The 24,479-nt window shown below is 37.2% G+C and overlaps 1 pseudogene; it reads right to left on the reverse strand.

Annotated features, from left to right (window-relative positions):
* Positions 1-20,495: 20,495 nt before the first annotated feature.
* LOC133768008 (cyclin-I-like) lies at positions 20,496-23,916 on the reverse strand (annotated as a pseudogene).
* Between the last annotated feature and the right edge of the window lie 563 nt (positions 23,917-24,479).

Below are 24,479 nucleotides of genomic sequence, written 5' to 3' on the forward strand. Positions count from 1 at the left end.
AAAAAAAAGAAGACCTAAATGAAAGATCTCTGTGAGTGAGATCCCAGTGGAAACAATGGGGCCATCAAAGAAGGAGGTACCTTTCTCCGAAGGGAGGAGAGAACTTCCACTTTGACTATGACCCTATCGGAATAAGATCAAAGTCAGCGAACTGTTGATTTTTTTTTATTGTCCATTTGTTTAGTTTGGCTTTTATTTCCTCTGCTTTTTGGGTCTGCTTCAAAAAATCATTGCCCACTCTATTGGCTTGAAATGTATAACCTGATTTGTTTTTCATAGTTTCAAATTTGAAGTCTAATATGGTGGTCTTTAATCTGTTTTTGGTTGATTTTTGTACATCATGAGAGTTTGGGGTAAGGCAGGATCTAGTTTCATTCTCATACCAGTGGTTATCCAATTTGCCAGCACTATTTGTTGAAGAGTTATTTCTCCAGGGTATGCTTTTAGCACCTTTGTCAAAGATGAGTTTGGTGTTAAGTGTGTGGGTTTATTTCTGGGGTTTCTGTTTGGTTCCAGGTTTAGGTGCTTGTTTTCTTGTGAGTACTGTGCTGTTTTGATTACAGTTCCTCTGTAGTATGTCTTGAAATCTGATATTGCCATGCTACTTGCTTTGTTCTTTTTGTTAAAGGTTGCTTTCACTATTTCATGATATTTTAGTAGTGTTTTTTAGCACTTTGACTATTGTCAATGATATTTTGATGTGAATTGATTATAAAAAATATGTAAATTGCTTTGGGTAGTGTGTTCTTTTAAAATAATGTTGATTCTTCCAATTCATGACATTGTACTGTATTTCTATTTCTTTGGATCCAATTTATTTCATGAATGTTTTGTAGTTATCAGTATACAGATGTTTCACCTCTTTAGCTAATTTTATTCTTAGGTATTCTTTGTAGCTTTGGAAATGGGATTGCTTTCTTGATTTCTTTATCAGGTACTTCACTACTGGTATCTAGTAATGCTAGTGATTTTTGTACATTGATTTTATATTCTGCAACTTTGCTGAACTTGTTCTATTAGGTTTTGGGGGACTCCTTGGTGTGTTCTATATATAAGAGCACACCATCTGCAAACAGTGACAATTTGACTTCTTCATTTCACTTTGGAAACCCTTTATTTATTTTGCCTCATAACTTGAATTGCAACTTCATGTGTAATGTATGTAAAAGTGAAAGTGGGCATACCTGTCTTATTCCAGATCTTAGAGACAATGTCTTCAACCTGTGCCCATTTAGTATGATGTTAGTTGGTGGCTTGTTATATATGGCCTTAATCATTATGTTGAGATACATCCTTCTTTGCCAAGCTCAGGGTTTTTTTTTTTTTTTATGAAGGGATATTGAATTCTATCAAATTATTATTCAAGTTTTTATTAATTTATTTTCATTGTATTTGAAAAGCAGATAGGGAGAAACAGAGTTATCTTCCATTTACTGGTTTACTCTCAGGCTCCACCAGCACAAAGCCAGGAACTTGGAGCTCAATCCGTGTCTCACATGTGGGTGGCAGAGACATAACCATTGAACCATCATTTTCTGCCTCCCAGGATGTGCATTATCTGGAAGCTGGACCAGAACTGAAGCTGGGACTTGAACCCAGGGACTCTGATATAAGTTGCAGACATCCTAAGCACTGTCTTAATTACTGTGCCAAATGCCTGTCCCGGAGTTAGTTCTTTCTGAAATATTTGTGAGAATTCGGCAACAAAGCAATCTGGTTCTGGACTTTTCTTTGATGGAAGACTTTTTATTGCTGATTGAATCTCATTACCTATCATTGGTCTGTTGAAATATTCTATTTATATGTATCAGGGAATTTACTCATAATATTCTTTAGAGATCCTTTGTATTTCTGTAGTGTCAGTTATAATGTATTTCTTTTTATCTGCTTTTGAGTCTTCTCTCATTCTTTAAAATTATTCTAGATGCTTAGAGTTTGTCAATTTTGTTTATCTTTTCAAAGAATCAAATTTTTGTTCCATTGATTTTTTTTAAAAAGATTTATTTATTTATTTGAAAGGCAGAGTTACAGAGAGGCAAAGGCAAAGGCAGAGAAAGAGAAGTCTTCCATCTACTGGTTTACTCCCCAGATGGCTGCAATGGCCAGAGCTATGCCAATCCAAAGTCAGGAGTCAGGAACTTCTTTTGGGTCTCCCACACAGGTGCAGGAGCCAAGGACTTGAGCCATCTTCCACTGCTTTCCCATGCCATAACAGAGAGTGGGATCAGAAGTGGAGCAGTTGGGATTCTACCAGTGCCCATATGGGATGCCAGCATGACAGGCCACGGCCTTATCTGCTATGCCATGGTGCTGGCCTCTCCATTGATTTTTTTAAAACTGTTTTTAGGTCTGTATTTCATTTATTTCTACTCTGAGTTTTATTATTTGTTTCTGTCTACTAAGTTGGTTTTAATTTCTTTTTATTTTCTAATTCCTTGAAGTACAATGATGTTGTTTATCAGGGCTTTCTGCTTTTTCTTTTTCTTTTCTTTTTCTTTTTGTAGACATTGGTTGCTATAAACTTTCCTTGTAGTACTACTGTTGCTGCATCCCATAAGATTAGGTATGCTGTGTTTCCATTTTAATTCATTTAAGAAATGTTTCAGTTCTCTCAATTTCTTCCTTGATCTATTGGCTGCTGAAGATTAAGTTGTTTAATTTTCCTGTGTTATGTAGTTTCCAAAATTTTCTTGTTACTAATTTCTAGTTTTATTGCATTGTGGTCAGAAAATATACTCAATATTATTTCGGCTGGCAGAGAAAGACAGCAGCTAAGATAATCAAGTGACTGTCTTTCTACAGTGACATCAATTGGAACAGTTATTCTTGCACTGTCATCTTCACAAGAACCTAATGAAGCCATGTAGAAGTCAACAGTGTATGGTTTTAGTATAACAGTAAGAAGAGACACATTGAAGAAAGTAGGAGGGGAACAGTGTCCCCTGTCATCCTTTCCTTGGCTCTGAGTAAAGTGTCATGGAGGGAGACATTTCATCTCTTATTTGCAGGGGAGGGAGAAGGAATTACGTCCAGACTTTAGACTCCAAACCCAGGACCTGTACTTCCAGGTTAAAAAACAGTACTGGACAGGGTCTCATGGCCTCTGCCCCAGAGCAGTACCTACAAACTGCACCTCTGGACCCTCCTAAGCCAGGTGGCCAATGGATCATCTCCACCACCCGTGCCTCTACCTCTGGCAAACAGTGGATGAGGTCTCCAGCCCCTTGAGAGTGAAGAGGAAAGGGAGCTTAGGACAGGCCCTCTAAGGTGAGAACCAGCCTCTGATAAAGCCTGAAGTGTTCTACCCTCAGCGTCTCCAGACTTGCCCTGTCAGCTGGTGGAAATCTGCACCCTAATAGGAGGAACTCATTTAGGCATATACCAGCATCAGTCTTGTATGCACCTAGAATGCACCCTGAGACTGCACAGGGCCTGATGACTGTGAGATCCAGGTGTCAGACAACTGTTCTGTAAAGTGGTGCCTGACTGTCTATCATGAAGGCTACACAAGAATTCTAGGAAGATTCCTGTAGCTAGATGTTTTGTGCAAACTTTGCATATCACAGTTCTGTAGCCATTAATGTGGGATATTATATTTGCTTGAGATATTTAAGTTTGCCTAGAGCAATTTTTAAAAATTTACGTATTAGAGGATTTTTTCTTAAAAATAAATATTAGTAGTCTAATTTCTTGAGAAATATCAAAGGTAGTAAAATTTGTTTAATAACATCTTTGCTAATTTTAAAGGGTACACAATGACTAAGATATGAACTATGGCCTCAATAAAAAGTAGAATTTTGGGGCTGGCTCTGTGGTGTAGCAGGTAAAGCCACCACCTACAGTGCCGGCGTCCATATGGGCACAAGTTCAAGTCCCGGCTGCTCTTCTTCCAATCCAGGTCTCTGCTATGGCCTGGGAAAGCAGTAGAAGATAGCCCAAGGCCTTGGGCCCCTGCACCCACGTGGGAGACCCGGAAGAAGCTCCTGGATCCTGACTTCGGATTGGCGCAGCTCCAGCCATTGCGGCCATCTGGGGAGTGAACCAATAGATGGAGGACCTCTCTCTCTTTCTCTGCCTCTCCTCTCTGTGTAACTCTGACTTTCAAATAAATAAATAAATAAATCTTAAAAAAATGTAGAATTTCATAAAAGCTAAATAAGGCCATAAAAAGGAAAACAGGAAGTGAGTTTATAATCCAATGAAGCTGCTCACTAGGCTAATCCTCTGCCTGTGTTGCCAGCACCCCGGGTACTAGTCCTGGTTGGGGTGCCAGATTCTGTCCTGGTTGCTCCTCTTCCAGTCCAGCTCTCTGCTGTGGCCTGGGAGAGCAGTGGAGGATGGCCCAAGTGCTTGGGCCCTGCACCCGCATGGGAGACCAGGAGGAAGCACCTGGCTCCTGGCTTCAGATTGGTGCAGCACGCTGGCTGTAGAGGCCATTTGGGGGGGTGAACCAATGGAAGGAAGACCTTTCTCTCTCTCTCTCTCTCTTTCTCTCTCACTGTCTAACTCTGCCTGTCAAAAAAAAAAAAAAAATCCAATGAAGCCCTTATATTTCACACCAAAAGGCCTACTATAAAAACCAGTGTTTCATAATATGTATTCAATAGTTTTGTATAATTCTAAAAGTTGTTTTCTTTTTCCTTTGAAGTATTAATTTTAAAAAAGATTTATTTATTCATTTATTTATTTGAAAGAGTTATAGAAAAAGAGGTACAAAGAGAGAGAAATCTTCTATCTGCTGGTTTAATCCTCAAATGGCTGAAACAGCCCTCGCTTGGCCAGGCTGAAGCTAGAAGCTAGGAGTCTCATCTGGGTCTCCCATATTGGTGGCAGGGTCCCAAACACTTCCACTGCTTTTCCAGGTCATTAGCAGGGAACTGGTTCAGAAGTGGAGCAGCTGGGATATCTGGTGTCCACATGGGATGTGTTGTAGGAGGCAGCTTTATCCACTGCAGAAGGAGGGCTCCAAATGTTCTTCTATTTAGCAAATACCTAGAACACATTTCCACCTCAAAGATTTAGCTAAATACTTAAATGAATAGTCTACATTGTTACCTTTTTAGACTCCCTTTTTTCTCATTTATTTGTATAAGCTTCACCATATTAATTTTTGTATTCCAGAATTGTTAATATGATAAATCAATATTTTTAATGTGTATACTATATACTTACAATCTTTCATTGAGACATTTCTTAAAAAACAAAACAAAACAAAACAGAAACAAAAAAACCCTGATCTGAGGTGAGGATTCAGCCTTTATGACAAGAATTTAGATAGGTATAGATGTGTCTTTAAACCTTTTCATGTCACATTTTGTTCTGCCAAATTTTAAACTATAAATTTTAAAATATAACCACAAAGACACACATTATCTGTCATGTGCATTGGTATATTGTGGTGTAATTTCTTTGTTTATCTAGTTCACAATTCCTATGCAAGGCATCTAATGCACACATTTGTATTGGCCACATACACTGTTTTTTCTGTGAGGGTGAGTAAAGAGAGACATGTTATAAGGCATTTTTGGTGTTAAAATGCTACATCAGGCACCTTAATTTGCTGCAAATAAGACCAAATTAGAGTTTAAAATGAGAACATTGCTACCTTGTGCTTCTGGTATCAATGCAGCATCCTAACAGCATGTAAGCCATCGCAAGATTTAGAGCTCAACTCAATCAGTGGCAACAAAATTAGAAATAAATAGAGGAGGATCAATACAACGTGCTGTCTCGAATAATGAAACAGCCCTGGGCTGGAAAAATCTATTTTATTTTTCTTCTCTTAGCTAGGAACTCTGGAAATATCTGACTAGTCCAATGGAAACTAAGTCTATTTTGTTTATGAAGAGAAAGAACAATCAATGGTAACTATCAAATATAATATATAAATCTAATTACATACATATATAGGAGAGTACTCAAACGATTTTTAGAAAAAATCAAATTAAAATTAAGCTTATTTTGTGTAAAATTTTTGAAATCCATTTTTCCTTTTAATAATATGCATTTTTGTGAACTTTTTGAAATTTCTCCACTTTTGAATTTAACTTTTTTACCAAAAACAACTATCTTTTGACTCAGGATTTCCATGAACTTTTTGAAAGAACTTCATGTTATAATTAACTCAGATTGATAGAACAGCTTAAATACATTGATGTAATATATTTTACACAGTCAGTGCACGTGAGAGGTGTAGACGTTTAGCTGAAGTGTAATGTTAAGATGCCTGAATCTCACATCAGATTACCTGGGTTCCAGTCTCGGCTCCAGCTCCTGAGTCCAGCTTCCTGCTGCTAATGCAGACTCCTGCAGGCAGTGGTGATAGATCAAGTCATTGGATTCCTGCCATCCACATTTAGAGACTTCAGCTGAGTTCAGACTGTCAGCCTTGGCCCACCCCTGGCCATAGTAGGCATTTGGGAAATGAGCTAATGCAAGAGGGCTCTTTCTGTCTCTCTGCCACTGGAAAGAAAAAAAAATAAAAAGACGTGATATATCATGAAACAGGACAAATAATGATTAATATTATTTATTGCATTCTAGGGATCTTGAAGTGCTAGTTCAAACCTGTAACCTGAGAAGCTGTAGTATCATCAGGGTCTGGGATTGAAGAGCAGTATGACTTCTTAGTGCTTTGTCCACAGCTTCATACTGATAAGTTAGCATTAGTGCTTGGTGGAAGAATCAGCAGTTTCTTTAGTTTCTGTGGCATTGGTAAGGTGGTTGGTTCCAATTTTTACATTGTATTTATATGGTTGAGCAAGCCACTGGCAGACTATATCACATCAGACTTTTTTGTTAGGGAAAGCATCGGTCTGTCTTTGATGATAGAGCTGGAAATGGAGTCTAGTATCCGAGCCTTGCAATTGACTAGCATGAATTTATGCAAACCATGAGCCTAAACCAATTTCATTTTGAGAAAGAAAAACACGTCTTCTTACAGGTCACTTGACAGATGATGAGTCCTAGCATTATTAACACTTACATTTAAATAATCTTTGTTTGAAAAAGACAAAGCACATTTGACTTATGAATAGTCCCTAAACTGGGAGCGTCTTTGAAATTTTACCTATAAATGAGATATATGGATAAATGAGATTTTTCTTTTAAAATTGCTCTTTGCAAGTTTGAGGTTACAGTGAATCTGCCATAACCAAACAGAACCTTTAAATTCTGTTAAGCATATAAAATTTTTACATGGCATGGCCGGCGCCATGGCTTAACAGGCTAATCCTCCGCCTTGTGGCGCTGGCACACCGGTTCTAGTCCCGGTTGGGGCACCGGATTCTATCCCGGTTGCCCCTCTTCCAGGCCAGCTCTCTGCTATGGCCCGGGAAGGCAGTGGAGGATGGCCCAAGTCCTTGGGCCCTGCACCCGCATGGGAGACCAGGAGAAGCACCTGGCTCCTGGCTTCGGATCAGCGAGATGCGCTGGCCGCAGTGGCCATTGGAGGGTGAACCAATGGCAAAAAGGAAGACCTTTCTCTCTGTCTCTCTCTCACTATCCACTCTGCCTGTCAAAAAAAAAAAAATTTTTTTTTTACATGGCTATTTAAAAACAAACACTAGAGAAATCTTTGCAAGCAAAACCAGAATAGCATCACCTATTGATGTAAATGTCCTTCAGCTTTTTAAGCAATAGAAATAACGTTTCTTTTTCAAGAGGTAATTTGTTTTTCCATGGGAAGTGATCCTTTAGAATAATCTAAGCAAGTTCATGGAGAAAAGGAATTAAAAATAAGTTTAAATATGCTTTTCATGAACTTTCTGAAGACTCATTTTTTATTTCGGTTCACACATCTTTATAATGACTATCTTTTATGAACGATCCAACTAATGTGTTTTGCATTAAGCTGTAACAAGCACACATATACACAATCAAAACACCTCCCTAAATCATCCTTATTGCTTGAAAATATAAGTATTATGATGCTTACAGAGAGACATTTAGAATTATTTTTTCATATGTTTTAAAGTTTGATTTTCTATTTTTATATAGTAAAAATGAACTATAATATATACAATTTTCTTAATTTTTAGTGCACTATACTGTATTACCTCACCTGTTTTTTCATTACATTCTTATTAGATTTACATTTTTATTTATTTATTTATTTATTTATTTGACAGGCAGAGTTATAGACAGTGAGAGAGAGAGAGAGAGAAAGGTCTTCCTTCCGTTGGTTCACTCCCCAAATGGCCGCTACGGCTGGTGCTGCCCTGATCAGAAGCCAGGAGCCAGGTGCTTCCTCCTGGTCTCCCATGTGGGTGCAGGTCTCCCAAGTGGGTGCACTTGGGCCATCCTCCATTGCTCTCCCGGGCCACAGCAGAGAGCTGGACTGGAAGAGGAGCGACTGGGGCTAGAACCAGCACCCATATGGGATGCCGGTGCCACAGGCGGAGGATTAACCAGGTGAGCCACTACACCAGCCCCTAGATTTACATTTTTAAAAATATAAAACCTCCGTTATCTTCATTTAAATGTCATTATATTCAGTGATTATACTGGAATGCTGACTCTTCCAATGACAGTTTAAGTTGGTTTCATTCATAGTTTGTGCTTTTTAAAAAGAGTTTTAGAAAAAAACATATTTTTCATGCTACAGAATTTCTTGTTTCAATAGTTCTAATTTATGCATTCAAATTCAAATGAGCTTGTATTTTAGTTGATCTACTAAAGCCAGATGTGCAATAAATCATTGTTAGAAAATAAACAATTTGCCAGATTCATAGCTAGAAATAATACAATTAACCAGATTGAATCAATGCTCTATAGACTGCAATGTTTATAGTAAAAGAATGCAGCACCTAATTACCACCTTGGACCCTTAAAAAGGCGAGGGAATGTTACTGTTGTACCTCAAAGGTTGGTGATAATGGGAAACAGCTGCTTCATTTTCTGTGCCTTTGAAATGACCACCTGAGATCACACTGCTTTCTTAGCTGTTCAGAATATGTACATGTCTGCTACCAGAGTTCTGAAACACCATCTGCAAGAAATTCATTTCAAGGGATAAAATTTAGCCCTACCCAAATTCTCTTATAGATACTCTGAAGATATGTAAAATGGAATTCAAAAATAGATTTTTCCTAACCCAAATATTTGACTTCAGTTCTAAGTTTATTTATTTTTATTTTTATTAAAAATTAAGAGAGAAAGAGGGTGCTCACATCCACTGGTTTACTCCCCAAATGTCCACTTCGGCTCTGGCTGATGCAAGAGCAAGGAACACTGTCCAGGTCTCCCACTTGAGTGGCAGGAACTGAATTACTTAAGCATTATCAGACTCTAAGGGTTCCTATCAACAGGAAGCTAAAATCAAGAGCTGGAGTCAGAAAATTGAATACAGGCACTTCGGGGATGCAGATATTTTAATCACTGGGCTGAATGCCTGGCTCATCCAGTTGTAACTTGTAAGTCTTCCCTGGGTTGGGATCCATGTATCAAGAGATGTCAGTCACTTAAAAAAACAAAAAACAAAACAAAACAAAACAAAAAAAACAGTAAGTGGAAAGGCTAATTTCTTGTTTTTATTTTACCATTTTCTTTAAAAATTCTGCCCCCTCTTTTAATCTGAGAAGAAGTAAACATATGTTTCTATTTTACTCTCAGATTTTGAGGTGAATTTAGCAACAGCCATGTGATTCCATTCCCCAACCTCCTTTTGAACATATCTCATTCCTCCATAGACTAATATTGAAAATTATGTATATAAAATTACACAGCCTCTACCCCGTGTCTATTTTCTTTCACATATTACATTTCTGGAATATATTCCTTTTGTTAATACATAGCAGCTTTTCTGCTATTTCTTTGCTCAATAATGTTCCTTTACAATTTATCACAACTTAAATACCCCTTCTACTGCTGCTAAATACTTGGAAATGATAATTTTTTAAAAATATTTGTTTTATTTATTTGAAAGACACAGAGAATGGTAGAGCCAGAGAGAGAGAGGGGTCTTCCATCCTCTGGTTCATTCTGCAAATGACTGCAATGACCAGAACTGAGATGATCCAAAGCCAGGAGTCAGGACTTCTTCCAGGTCTCCCACGTGGGTGCAGGGACCCAAGGACTTGGGCCATCTTCCACTGCTTTCCTAGGCCATAGCAGAGAACTGGATTGGAAGTGGAGCAGCTGGGACTCAAACCGGTGCCCATATGGGATGCTGGCACTGAAGGCCAGGGCTTTAACCCACCATGCCACAGCGCCAGCCCCGATAATATTTTTAAATTATAAGTAAAGCTACTATTAATGTTGTGGAATATGTGTTTAGGTGGATATATTCATTCACTTTCTTTGGACATATACCTAGAAGTTATTTTTTTAACTTCTGTAAATATCACTAATTTTCCAAAGTGTTAACACTTATTACATCATACTAACTATATTTATGTTTATTAATTAAATCTTCTGGAATTTCCATATTTTTGGTAATTTCATCTGAGTTCTTAATATCAGAAAATTTAAAAAAATTCTTTAATGTCTTTTCAGTGCTTTTGTTATGGATTGAAATGCTTTGCTGAATATCTCTACCTTTTCAAATTTTGTCTTTTCATCTATTTTTTGAACATGTTATCAGTATTTTAACTTTCATAACATATGACTCACCTGTGGGCCTGTTTTTTTAATTGTTTTTTGATTATAATAACATTTCAGTTCAAACTTCTAAATTTTCCATAGGACGCCAGCTATTTTGACTAAAAATATGTTAGAGGGGTTGAGTGATAAAAATTTTCACACAGAATTTATCTTCTTCCAGGTAGAGTATCAGTAGATCATTTTGATATTATCTCAGAATAGTTTGAGACTATCACAAGTGATGAAATCATTGATGTTAAAATATTTGTAAAAATTAAGATTATCACTTACTATTTTAAAGGAAAATTTTGTTAGACATTATTTTCAAATAGAGTTGAGAGCTGATCTTCTGTAGGGATTTTGGTAGGTGTAGCTCATAGATTGGTAGAATTTCAGACATGTGAGTAGGTTGACATCAATTATACTTGTTGTTAGTTGAAAATATACTGGTTTTAGTTACCATGCAGATGCATATTATTGGAATCATTTGTTCTTGATCAGCAGACCATAATGAGTGAGATTAGCATTGGTTGGCTGACATAAAAGTGTGTTCACTGAGTTGCCATTGATCCATTAAACAACAGATTCTGATTGTGGGGCATGAGCGCGGCTAGGCCAGGCCCCGGGGGCTCCGCATGTGCAGCTGCCCCCAGGTGCCCCCGCCCGCGCGGAGCCAAGTAAGATGGCGCCCAGAGGAAGTAAGATGGGCGGAATCCAAAGTTGTTTACCACTAAAACTAATTGGCTGCGCAACAACAAGGGAGGTAACAAAACTAGTAACAAGTGTATAGACACAGGGCTAGTCCTATAGAAATCCCCCCATAAGGTGATTTTTTAAGTGATTGGTTGGTCCTTAGCCCTGCCCCAATGACTCTGCAGTTTTGTGCTATAAAAGGTACTATTATGCAAAAGGTGAATGAGTCCTTGCTACTAGACTTGGCTCCCTGCTGCGTCTGATTGTCTCCGGGATCGGGAGGCTGGGGAACACTTACCTTTCCTCGGACCCAGTCCATCCTGTACGGGTGGATTAAGACCCTGCATCTGATGGCTACTTAAAAGTTTTTGTCTTTTTGTGAAAATATTTCCAGTCTGAAGGGTTTTTTGGATCTGGTTTGTTTAGCTTTGTTTTGGTTTACAGGATGTAGCTATAAGCACTTTGATGTGACACTTACTTCTAGATATGGGTCATCTTCTTCCAAAGATATTTTGACAACCCTAAGACACAATATCTGTTTCCTCAGACCAGTAGAATCACTGCTTTCCGCTAGTGTTTTATTATGAAGTACAGGATGTATGTATGAATGTACTTTAAACGTTCATGGAAAATGGCATAAAAGAGAAATTTACTTTTGTACAAAAACGTTTTGTAAGCCAGGCAGATTTTTTTAAATATGCATTTTCTGACTTTTTGAAAGTCCTTCTTATATGCATGTACTTAAACATTTTTTTTTGCACCAAAGCAAACTTATCTTTTAATTCCTTTTTCTGTGAACTTTTTGAAATGCCCTTGAGCTTATCATATATGCTCCACTTTTCTCAGTGATCACAGATGCTCAGTTCCTCTATCTTTACTCTTCAAAACCTTCCAGACATTTATATATTTTTTCTGGTGCTGATAGATATTTTCAGCATGAAAGGCAGTCCAGTACAACTAATATATCTTTGCTGAAATGGAAACATTTTGGAAAGAAAATTACTCTCAAAAACGAACTCAAGAAGATTTAGAATAGATTCATATTACAAGGCTGCATCCTTTCTCTAGAATTAACAGTTTGACGACAATATGAAAAAGAGTATTTATATGTGATGGTATTTATATAAGATGGAAAACCTAGAACCACCACAAAGATGGTGACTGAAGAGTTCTAGTAATATCCTTCAAATCAGTCATGTTTGATTGCTCTATTGGCCCCAATTGAGGGTTCTCCTGTATTAATGTCCATTCTTCCATAATGTTCTAGCCTGTTTTCATCCTGACTTTGAGTTCAGCCACATAACTTGCTTTGCTCAGTAAGGAACTAAAAATTTGGTTGCAAGCAGAATCTTGAAAAGCTGTTTGCTCAAGTCTTACCTGTTTCTGTCTCTTCAAACTCTGCCACCACCTAGAACAAACCATGTTGCACTTAAGGAGGAGGATGAACCACATGGGGGAATTCACAGATGAAGATGTTCTAGGGTAGCAGGTCTCCAGCTCACTTCTTAGCTTGTCAAACACATAAGCCCAGGAAATATAAGATGAACCTTTTCTAGATCAAAAGAACAGCCTAAGTAATACATAGACTTATAGAAAATAATAAATAGTTTATATTCTAAGCCATGATGTAGAATCAACTGATAAACCAGAAAAGAATATGTATAATATTTCCTGCAAAATATAAAAGAGTAAGTTTTGTAAACCTTCATGTAAATCTTCACTAAAAAAAAAAAAAAAACTTTTCATTTTCATGTGTTGTTCACCTACCACCAATTTTTTTCACTAATCCATTTTTAAAAAATGCTTTTTCTTTTTTAATATACTTGAAAGTAGATAGAGACAGAGGAGAGATCTTCCATCTCCTGGTTCCTTCCCCAAATGGCTACAATAGACAAGACTGGGCCAGACCAAAGCCAAGAGCCTGGAACTCTATTCTGGTCTCCCACATGAGTGGTAGGAGCTCAGACATTTGAGCCATCTTCTGCTATGTCTCAGGATGCATTAGCAGGAAGCTGGATTGGAAGCAGAAATGCCTGGGCCCAAACTAGTGCTCAGATATTGGATGCCGGCATCTTACATGGCAGCTTAACCTGCTGTACCGCAATGTGCATCATTCTTCTTTAATTTCTACATGACTTGGTTTTGCCTCCTCTGATTTCTCTTCAAGAGAACTCATCAGAGAGTTTTCTGATCATGCCATATAGAATAGCACATCCTATACTTTGCTGTATTCACTATCTTCTTTACCTGCTCTTTTTAATTATTATTTTTAGCAATTTAACATTCTTTTGAATATTTCTCCTTTAGTCTCCCCTCCAACAGACACAAACTATTTATTCTTTAAAATATCTTTTTTTCCACACTGGAATTTAGCTGCATAGTGTAAAGACTGTGATTTGTTCTAGTGGATATCAGCAACCTCAAGTTACGCAGGAGTCTGAAATGCAGTTATTGATATACAGTTGTTAAATTAATAGTGACAGATAATATATGTGTATATGGTGAACAAACATTTTAAAATCTAAAATGGTCCAAAATAAAGATAATATTAACATTTAAAGTTTTTTTTTTCCAAGTATATCTTTCAGTCATGGCCATAAAACTAAATAGATGGGCTGAAACACAGAATTAAAAAATTTGAAATAATGATCTAGAATCCGGAACTGAGAATTTTTTCTAAAAAGTAAAAAGTCATAGCACAAAGGGATGGGAAAATAGTAAGTTAAAACAGAAGTTAAACAGATGAAGTGCAATGAGAACAGGAATGAAAAAAAAAAAAGTAAGTTACCAAAGAAACAGTAGCAGATCATTTTCCAGAGGTGATGAAAGATACAAGTATGTAAGTTATATAAAGAGTACCATTCAAGTGCTGAACAGAGTGAATATACCATAAGTACACAATTCTAAACATTGCAGAACAAAAATAATCAGGTAATAATCAGATACATTGACATACATGTATGCTAAATGGAGAATCTGTAAAATATAAGAATAAAGGTATCCATACTCAGCTCATGTACAACACTGGCTTACAGAAAGCAATGATAAAATATTTACTTATTCATGCATCAACAAATTTAACAGCATTTATAATTGTTCAATCATGGCCCCAAGGACTTATATCAATTAAGAAAACATATCTCTATCTACCCTCTACCAATAATTTAACACCCGAAGTGTCAATGACTAAATGAGCATTTAAGTGGCAGAGAAAAATAAGTCATCTTTTTAACATTCAGAGACTCAAGAGATTTTTTAACCCTGGATGATCTTTAAAGAATTACCAGAAAGTTTTTTTTTTTTTCAGCAATGCTAGTTAATTAATGGCCATCTACATTATGTTCTCAGATCCACATGGGATATTATATTTTACTTAGCAGTAGAAAAGAAGTGGAGTAGCCATTTAGCCTATCAGTTAAGACCTGGGTTGAGACAGCCATGTTCTATATCAGAGTCCCTGGCTTTAATTCCTGGATCTGGCTCCTAATTCCAGCTTCCTACCAATGCAACCCATGGGAGACAGCAGCGGTGGTTTATGTATACTTAGATGGTGATAGCTTAGTAAAGGGATTTGGACTAGCCCTAGCTGTTGCTGGAATTTGTGGTGTAAACCAGCAGATGAGTGGTCTGTCTGTCTCAAATTTTGAATAAGGAACTACCTAGCCCTTACTATTGAATAAATTACATCAAGTTATTTTTGTGCCTTTGCTGTAAAGGAAATAATCAGATGCCCATAGAGAAAGCAAACATACAGTGCTTATCACATTGATCTTGAGTTTCAGTAACCAAAAATATGGGAACGCTACACACCAAAGTGCTGTATACCAAACTCACTTATGAATACAAACTTCTTATATAAATTATAAATCAAAGCTGATGACACCTTAAAATGTATTAAATGGTGTTTATTTCAGGATTCGTGGAAATGCATTATAATGCTATGTAGTAATTAATCTAGTTATTCATTTATTACATAATCAATTTACATAACAAACTATCTCATGCTTAGAATTTTAAAACAATGCACATTTATCATCTTACAGTTTTTATAGCTCAGAAACTTCAAGCACACCTTAATTTGTTTTTCTGCTCAGGGTTATGAAAGGTAGCAATCAAGGTACCTTTTATGAAGGTTAGGACCCTCTCTCAGGATTACCTAGTTGTATTCAATCTCTTGCAGTTGCAGAACTGAGGTTTTTTTTAGTCCCAGGAGAATACATCTCTTGTAATTAGAGCTCACAGTAAGGCTGTAAACTTCTAAATGGTCAGAAGGAGAACGTCCTTGCTGCTGTTGCTGTTCTTGTTTCTACTCTCTCTGACCTCTAAACCCTCTTTGTCATGGCTAGCCTGACTACGTTATTCCCACTCAGGATAATCTCCATCTTGATTAATTTCAAGTGAATTGATGAGGGGCCTTAATTGCATCTCCAAAATCTTATTTTTGCTGTATTACACAATGTAATCATGAGAGTAATATTCCATTGTCTGCCATATTCTACTGATCAGAATGAAGTTACAGATACAGTCTACATTCAAGTTGAGGATATTAAATGGGGGTATGGGTCATTGGGGATCAATTCAGCATTCTTCCTATGACTTGTCATAATGAAGGCATATTAATAAATCCATTATCTCCATTGAGCCATTAACTTATCCATTGTTGTATATTAATAGAGAAAATAGCATATTACCATCTCTGTGGATTCTTTTTTTTTCTCCCAAGTAAAAGTGCCTGCTTTAATATCTTAGGTAAAATTTACATAAAATAAAAAATCTGATCCATCTCTGCTGCAATGGCTGAAAAACACAAGATGTGCCGTAAGCTGGGGGCAGTTACACCCCCAGTCAGGGAGAGCACGGCTCAGGATCAAGCCTCAGGTGTATCACTTTCCATTCTCTGTGCTGAACATGCATTCTATCAGTATCCACTCTAGCTTCACAGTGTCATGGCAAGCTTGCAGATCCCATCAGGAGCTTCACCAGAGCCATCTACTGCTCACTGTGCAGTCAGTGGAAGATCTTCTTGTCCAGGCGATTCTTCTCCAGGTCACTGGCCTGGATCACCTTGGCTAAAAGCAGAGGTGCCAGCTTGGTGCTGTCCTTGAGCAGCTCTGCTGGGAGCTGCTGGGCGCGATGTTGAGGAAGTCACAGCTCTGTGGATTCTAAAAATGCATCTGACAAATTATTTTCTTTATTCGTTTAAATACAATTGATTGGGACTGGCATTTGGCACAGCAGTTAGGATGCCACTTGACATGCTCACACCTCATGTTGGAGTCTCTGAATTTGAGTCCTGGCTCTATTTCCCATGGAATTTGTTGCTAATGTGCACTATGTGAGGCAGCAGCTGATAACTCAAATACTTGAGTTCCTGTCACCAACATGGAAGATCCAGATTGAGTTCTGGGCTCCTGGCTTCCACGTGGCCCAGCCCTGAAGGTTGCAGTTTGGAGTGTTAACCAATAGGTGGAGATCTTTCTCTCTCTCCTTCACCATCCCCTCAAATAAAAAAAAAAAAAGATAATAATTTTAGATCAATGGATACATCCTTAGCACATTGGAATTAAATATATCTTAGTATTAAATGAATCACTTAATAGTTAAATGCTGAGAACTTTCTCAGACACACATAAAAAGAATATATTTTGGGGTCGACACTTTAGCGTAGCAGGTAAAGCTGCCACCTGCAGTGCCGGCATCCCATATGGGCACCAGTTAAGAGTCCCAGCTTCTCCACTTCTGATCCAGCTCTGCTATGGCCTGGGAAAGCAGTGAAAGATGGCCCAAGTCCTTGGGCTCCTGCAGCCCCATGGGAGACCTGAAAGAAGCTCCTGGCTTCTGGTTTTGGATCGGTGCAGCTCCGGAAGTTGCAGCCATTTGGGGAGTGAGTCAACGGATGGAAGACCTCTCGCTCTCTCTGTCTGCCTCTGCTTCTCTGTAACTCTGCCTTTCAGATAAATAAATAAGTCTTTTTTAAAAAAGCATATATATTTTAAAAGATTTTATTTATTTATTTGAGAGGTAGAGTCACAGACAGTGAGAGTGAGAGGGAGAGACAGAAAAATCTTCCTTCCATTGGTTTACTCTCTAAATGGCCACAACGGCTGGAGCTATGCTGACCCGAAGCCAGGAGCAAGGTAAAAAGCATATATTTTATCTTTCTTACTACTTAACATTATGCTAGCAGAAGAATCTCTATTCCTCCTGCAGTTCTTATATCAACTTTTGCTTCAAAATATATTTTCAAGTGTGTTTATCTAATAAACAGTTTGGAAGATAGGCATCTCATCCTGAAGAGCAAAGAGTAGACATGGTTAGTGACCAGGACAGTAAAGATAATATATATCTTCTCCTGGGACAAAAGTTGGATGGATTCATTTGTTTCCCCTTGTTAGGCTGGAAATGTTCTAAGTTGGGAGTTTATCAATTATGACCCGAAACCACTGAGGATACAGCAACTTCAAGGGCTGCTCTCTGTAACAGGTGGAATTTGGCATGCAAAAAGAACAAACAGAATACGAAGCTCATGTTTTTGGCAACAAAATCCTTTGTATTTGATCCAAGAGTAGAATGTCTTCTGTCTGCACACTTGGAACTGTGGCAGTATTTGATAGTTTGGAAGCAAAGGAAAGTATCCAACCCTTCACAGTTCTTGACACAAAAGTTTGAAGATATGAGGCCTTGTAATTAGGTATGATAAAATAATGACAGTTATTAGAATTGGAAAGGAAAACATAATATAGGCTCTATTTGCATATAACTTGAATATACATCTGGGAATCTTCTGCAAAATCACTCACAAAATTAAAGCAAACATTAAGAATATACAGTAGAGAAGCAGGATTCAGACTACAGTATAGCTGTTTAGTGCTCAAAGTAAGGTTGTTTCTTACTATACCTGTCTGCTCTACCCCTATAGGAGCCAGGGACGCTTGGGCTCGTACAAGTTGATAAATTCAGTGACCTGAGCAGTGATTTTTGAATAAAGGTTTGTTTATTTGCAGAAAAAAAAAAGAATATACAGTAGAGTATAAATTTTTACAATTAATATACTAAAACCAAATAGCCTTCATTTATGTAAATAAAACACAAAATATCATTAAGATGAAATACCAGAAGATTGTTGTGGTAGCAAATGTTAAATATTCTTATACATGAAGTCATTAAATAATATATAAAACCTATGCAGATAACTAAAATGTATTTCTCAAAATAGATTTAAATATTAAGAAAGCATATTTATTTGGCTAGGAAGAATCCAAAAATTTGTTTGTTCTCAATTAGTGATAATTTAAAAATTTTAATTAACATAATATCAAGTCCCTAGCTCCAACCCTAGATAAGTTGGTCAAAAATATGTACTTGAAGGAACCAAAAAGATCAGTTACCCAGAAAGGCAAAGAGAATGGAAGGCACATAAAATAATGTGTTAACTTCAATAATTAGAGTCTGGTTGAAAAATCACATTTGAAGCATATTCAGCAAGTCAAACTAAAGATTAGATCAAATAATAACCAGTAAGATACCTCAGCTGTAAGCCTGAGTTGGTTACAGGTTCCATATATTTTTTTCAGAGTGAATACATGCATTAAGTCAAATTTAACACATATTTATATGTGGTTAGCAGTCACATATAAAATCCAACAATATGGGAAAATTGAAGAACACCTGGTAAAAGCTAACAAATTTGATTATTGAAGATACAGTTCATTCCCACACTGAAGTTATCTATCTGTAGGGAGAGGCAAGCAACAGGGTTATTAATCAGTCTTCCTAAAATGGCCCTCAGAGGTAAAGCTCATTAGGACTTTTGTTATAACCAGTGCTTTTATCACCAGTGCCTGGTTCTGACTACAATACTTTCTTCTTCAGACTGCAAAGCCATTGTGAGAAATAGAGGTAGGTTGAAGTGGGAGGGGAAGAAACTTTTATCAAGAAAATCCTAATAAATTTACCTAAAACTAGGATATGGGATTTATTTGATACATGTTACAGACTCAGATCATAGGGCTACCTTGACATCTAGGCAATCTCTTCTACTGAATACAAATGGGTGAAAACTTATCAATTGTAAAATCTAGATTTGTTTGCTATACACATATTTCTGTGGTGAGCATCTGGATATATTACTTTATTACAAATTCTTTTATTTTATTTGAAAGGCAGAGTTACATAGAGACAGAGGCAGAGAGAGAAAGAGAGGTCTTCCATCCACTGGTTCACTCCCCAGATGGCCCTAACAGCTGGAGCTGTGCCAATCCGAAGCTAGGAGTCAGGAACTTCTTCTGGGTCTCCCACACAGGTGCAGGGGCCCAAGAACTTAGCTATTTTCTACTGCTTTCCCAGGCCATAGCAGAGAGCTGGATTGGAAATGGAACAGCTGGGACTCAAACCAGTGCCCATCTAGGATGCTGGCACTGCAACCTGCGGCTTTACATGCTACGCCACAGAGCTAGCCCCTCACAAATTCTTTAAATAGAAATATCAGAAATACTTTCAACAAATCCACCAGTATTCTGACTACATGTTGCCTTTAAGCATAACTTTGAAATAAAATAAAACCAGTAATTTTGCTTTTAATATATAGAAATTGATATGAGACAAAATTGAGGTAGTAATGTGAAAACTTCTCCTATTACCACCTCTGATTCTTTTGAGACAATTTCAGTGTACCTTTTCCAAACTAATTGGGAGTTGAATCAGTGTTAACCAAGGCTGGCATATGGAAATAATTTATTAAATTGATTTAAAAGTTTGGGGTGTTTCCTATTCAGTGGAAGTCATGGTATAGATCAGTATGCATATAATTCATTAGGTATTCAATAGAGAAGCAAGCAAAAGCAACAGGAAAATTAAACCCAAGATTCTGGGTACCAGATTTTTAAGCTGTGTATTTTGGAATTAAAAAACCTATTAAATATAAATTTTTACATGATACAAGCTATATTATTATATTTTTCTCAGAGAAAAGAGTAAAACTGACATGATGAACTTCATTTTTGGAAATATTTTGGATTTTTTAATATAAATACAATGTTTTGGCATATTATATGTTAAGTGTTGACTTAAAGTTAGCCATACAGGTAACGTTTGTTTCTGGATCACCTCAGATCAGCCTGAGAAGATACATATCCTCGTATAGCCTTTTCTGATGTTTGTCCATGTTCTTATTCCCAGAGTAGTCTACCTTAGTTTGCACTTGGAAGTAAAACCTGTTGAAACTACATGACAGAAACAGGCTGTAAAGGTGGGAAAGGGAAGCATGTCCCTCTTGTCTTGATAAATCAGTGCCACACAGAATTCACATTTTCTGGAACATTATCTTCATCAGGAATGGTTTGAATCCATCATAGATGTCATCCACTTCCATTTCCTGTACTTTGCATCTAGCAGAGGAATGCCTGCACCCAGCAGTAGATGGGAGATGAGGCAGAAGACTGCTGCACCTCTGACTGATATTTCTGGCTTGCTGTTGTGCTTGGAGGAATCTGCGTCTGGGACAGAAGAAAGATGTAATCTGGACATTCCTTTGTCACCGGTCACCAGGGTGTGCTTGAGTGCCGGCATGGAGTTTAGGGGCGGAGGAGGTAACAGAAATGGGTGACGTGCCACAACCTTTGCCACAGTGGATCAGTTGGAGCTATCCGCTTGTGTTAGCTAGAGTTGTTCAATTCCAAGAGGCAGCCAAGCAGGAATGAGCTTCTCCATTTCCAATCTAATATAGAGCAACCATGCATGGATCCTTTAACTGCACAAGGTTGCAGGTCATACAGTGAGGAAGTTGCTTGATAAGAATTACTAAATGTTGAGATGGCTTCAATTTAGGCAAACTGAAAAGGAACTGTGGCCTAGTTGATCTTGAAATGACATGGAAAACATGAAGAAAATCCATAGTGTGGCTGTGTGAATGAGTAGTCTGGAATAATTCTCTCCATTCTCAGAATTTCAGAAGAAACATCCACAGAAACTATTTCTTCCAACAACTTCAGTACTAAAATTCTCTCATAAATTTCAGTAGTCCTTAAGATACAGCAGATATTTCCTGTTTAAGCTGGTTGGCCTTGGTCATGATTGAGGTATGTTGAAAGGTCACCTGGGCATCTGGTAATAAGGAAATCATTAATATTGGGAAAGCCTCTAGTAATAAGGAAATTACTAGTGATGGGACAGTCTCCAGTGGTGGGAAAGTACCTAGCTAGCAGCAGTCTGAATTATATATATCCCAGATATAGTCTGTGTTGTAGCATTATCAGCTTCTAGCTGCCCTTCTCATCCACTGCTGTCTTAAAACATGTTCAATAAGGCCGGCGCCGCGGCTCACTAGGCTAATCCTCCGCCTTGCGGCGCCGGCACACCGGGTTCTAGTCCCGGTCAGGGCACCGATCCTGTCCCGGTTGCCCCTCTTCCAGGCCAGCTCTCTGCTGTGGCCAGGGAGTGCAGTGGAGGATGACCCAAATGCTTGGGCCCTGCACCCCATGGGAGACCAGGAGAAGCACCTGGCTCCTGCCATCGGATCAGCGCGGTGTGCCGGCCGCAGCGCGCTACCGCGGCGGCCATTGGAGGGTGAACCAATGGCAAAAGGAAGACCTTTCTCTCTGTCTCTCTCTCACTGTCCACTCTGCCTGTCAAAAAAATAAATTAAAAAAAAAAAAAAAAACCATGTTCAATAAATCCAACTTTACTCACTCTGACTGCTCTGGTGATTTCTTTAACCACCTATGACAGTGGCCTCAACTGGTCACTTCTCTTGACTATAATACTGTAATGTTACCTGGGAACCAGTGGTCTCAGCGGTCAGCATTTAAGTCTGCAGATGGAAATAATATACCATAATGATCTTAACAGAAAGAATGACATTTTTATAGGCAGTGCTGGGAACAGTTATAACATTGGATCCATTCTTCCATGTATAACAAATGAAATTACAAATTTATTTTCTTTGAATCAAATATGTAAGTGAGCCAAATAAAATAGTAAAACTATTAGAAGAAAATATGGGTGAATTTCTTTCTAGTCAAGGAATAAGGAAACATCAATATGATTCAAAAACCAACAGAAAGAGGAAATATATAGGTTCAATTTATTTTTCAAAGACATTTGAGAGAACAAAATAAAAGTAAAAATAACATTAAATCTTCAATTTTTTCATAGTCTCAAGTGGAATAGAAAGATTACTTCAAAGTTCAATGAAATGATAAGATTTGAACAAACTTAATCTCTGAAGTAAAATTCAAAGCTTCAGGGAAGCTCTGTGACACACAAAACATGCCTACAAAACTTGGGGAAATAACTATTTTCTTTCATTGTACTCTCATGCTTATGGACTTATCTATGCTCTAATGTTAGACTAAGCATCAAGTATATCAAACATATCATCCTGGCTGTAATATATATACTCTTTATCAAGAAGCAAATGCATATTGCTATTTATAAAATGGTATATTCAGCGGTAGGTTTGATATCAATTCTTCTTTTTTCTGAAAAAGCTTCAAATCATAGAAACATCATGACAGATTCCTGCTTTGGTGTCCTGTGTATTGAACCATACAGAGACTAGGGAAGGCTATTTTCTGGTATACTTTTATTTGTATATATATACTCTTTTTGGAATAGACTCAAATATTCCATGTCACATATATTTATTTTTATTTTCTTTGTTTTATAGCAGCTTTTAAAGGTCATTGCTGTACCTCAGAGATTTTTCTTGAATTCTGTTTTTCTTTGACTTTAGTGAAACATATATTATGTGTTTGTTTTCCTGAGATTTTTATTGTTGCTTTCCTATTTTTATAGTCCCCAAGTTCTTTTGTGAGACTCTTTCATGATTTTCTACCAGTTTACTTATTTTAAAATGGCAGGACCATAGGCCATTGGCATGATTTTCACCTTGAATGTAGCAAAAGCATTGTCAAAATAATCATTTTAAAATAAGGCAGTATTTCAGTCATTTTTAGTTAATTTTCAAGTTAAATACATATCTTCTGAAATTTCTGTATTATAGCAGGAAATTAAAAAAACATAAATGCATTATCTAATTAAAGAATAATATGTTCTGACAGTTTATTGAAAAATATATTGAATTCTTTCTTCCCAAGGAAGGTTAATCTTTAGTACATTTGCATGCTATTAATTCTCCTATTTTTTAAACAATACTCAAATACATTCTCAGAAAAAAAGTGATTTTCCCTAGCATTAGAAGTGAAAAATAGTTGTGCTTATCCTCCATGAAAAACACAATTATTAGGCGTCTATATTTTGGCAGGCACAACTTCAACATCTGCAGATGTGGAAAGGCTACACATGCCTTTGATTGGTCTGGCATCAGATTAAAAATAATTGCTTGGTTTGAAATACAATCACATCCAAAGCAATACACTTGGCATTCAGAATCTCAAATCATACCAGAGATAGTAAGCTGCTGAAAAAAAGGTGCTTACTTTTCCAGTCACTGCCAACAATGAATAGATTTTACCTGGTAGTGATGGGTTTCTTTCTCTTCTCTTCACTCTTCACTTCTGCTTTGTCTTGAAGCTGCTTGGCTAAGACCCTTAGTTTGCTCAAAAGGTCATTGGGTCTTTTTGCCTTATGTACCCTCTTGCTCACCAAAGAATTGTGTTGGTTTAAAGTCTGACTTACCTTCATTACAATGGATAGATACTCTTCCTGATCATCTGTTTATTGATGATACCATCTTGACCTCTGAAACCCTTTATTTGAAATTTATCAGATTATTTGGACATATTGTGCCTATCTTGACTTTTCTATTTCCATTTGTGATGACTATTATACTAACTGTCTCCTGATTTGAGCTTTGAAGTTCAGGGTAGCATTGTAGTTGGAGAAATTACATACATTAGTCACCTACTATCTACTGATAAGAGTAGTTTGTTCATTTAATTGCTTTGTATTTGTTCAGCAACCTTGTGCATTTTAAAGACTATGTTTTTAGATAGACTATCCATTTACCTTGATAGAAAGAGTTACTGTCTTCAGGTCACATTCTTTTTTGTGAGAGAAAACAAAGATAATAAACTAAAACAAAAATAACATTGTATATAACAGTGGTAAGTGCTATGTAATAACATAAGATAGGCTAAAGGGACAGTGTCGTGGGTACACTAGGACTTGTCTCTCCATAACGCATACAAGATGTTTAGACTTTGGTATTACTGTTAACAGTTGATGGAGTAAGGTTAAGTTTTAAT

Source organism: Lepus europaeus, chromosome 10, assembly GCF_033115175.1.
Source record: "Lepus europaeus isolate LE1 chromosome 10, mLepTim1.pri, whole genome shotgun sequence".
In the NCBI taxonomy this organism is placed as follows: Eukaryota; Metazoa; Chordata; class Mammalia; order Lagomorpha; family Leporidae; genus Lepus; species Lepus europaeus.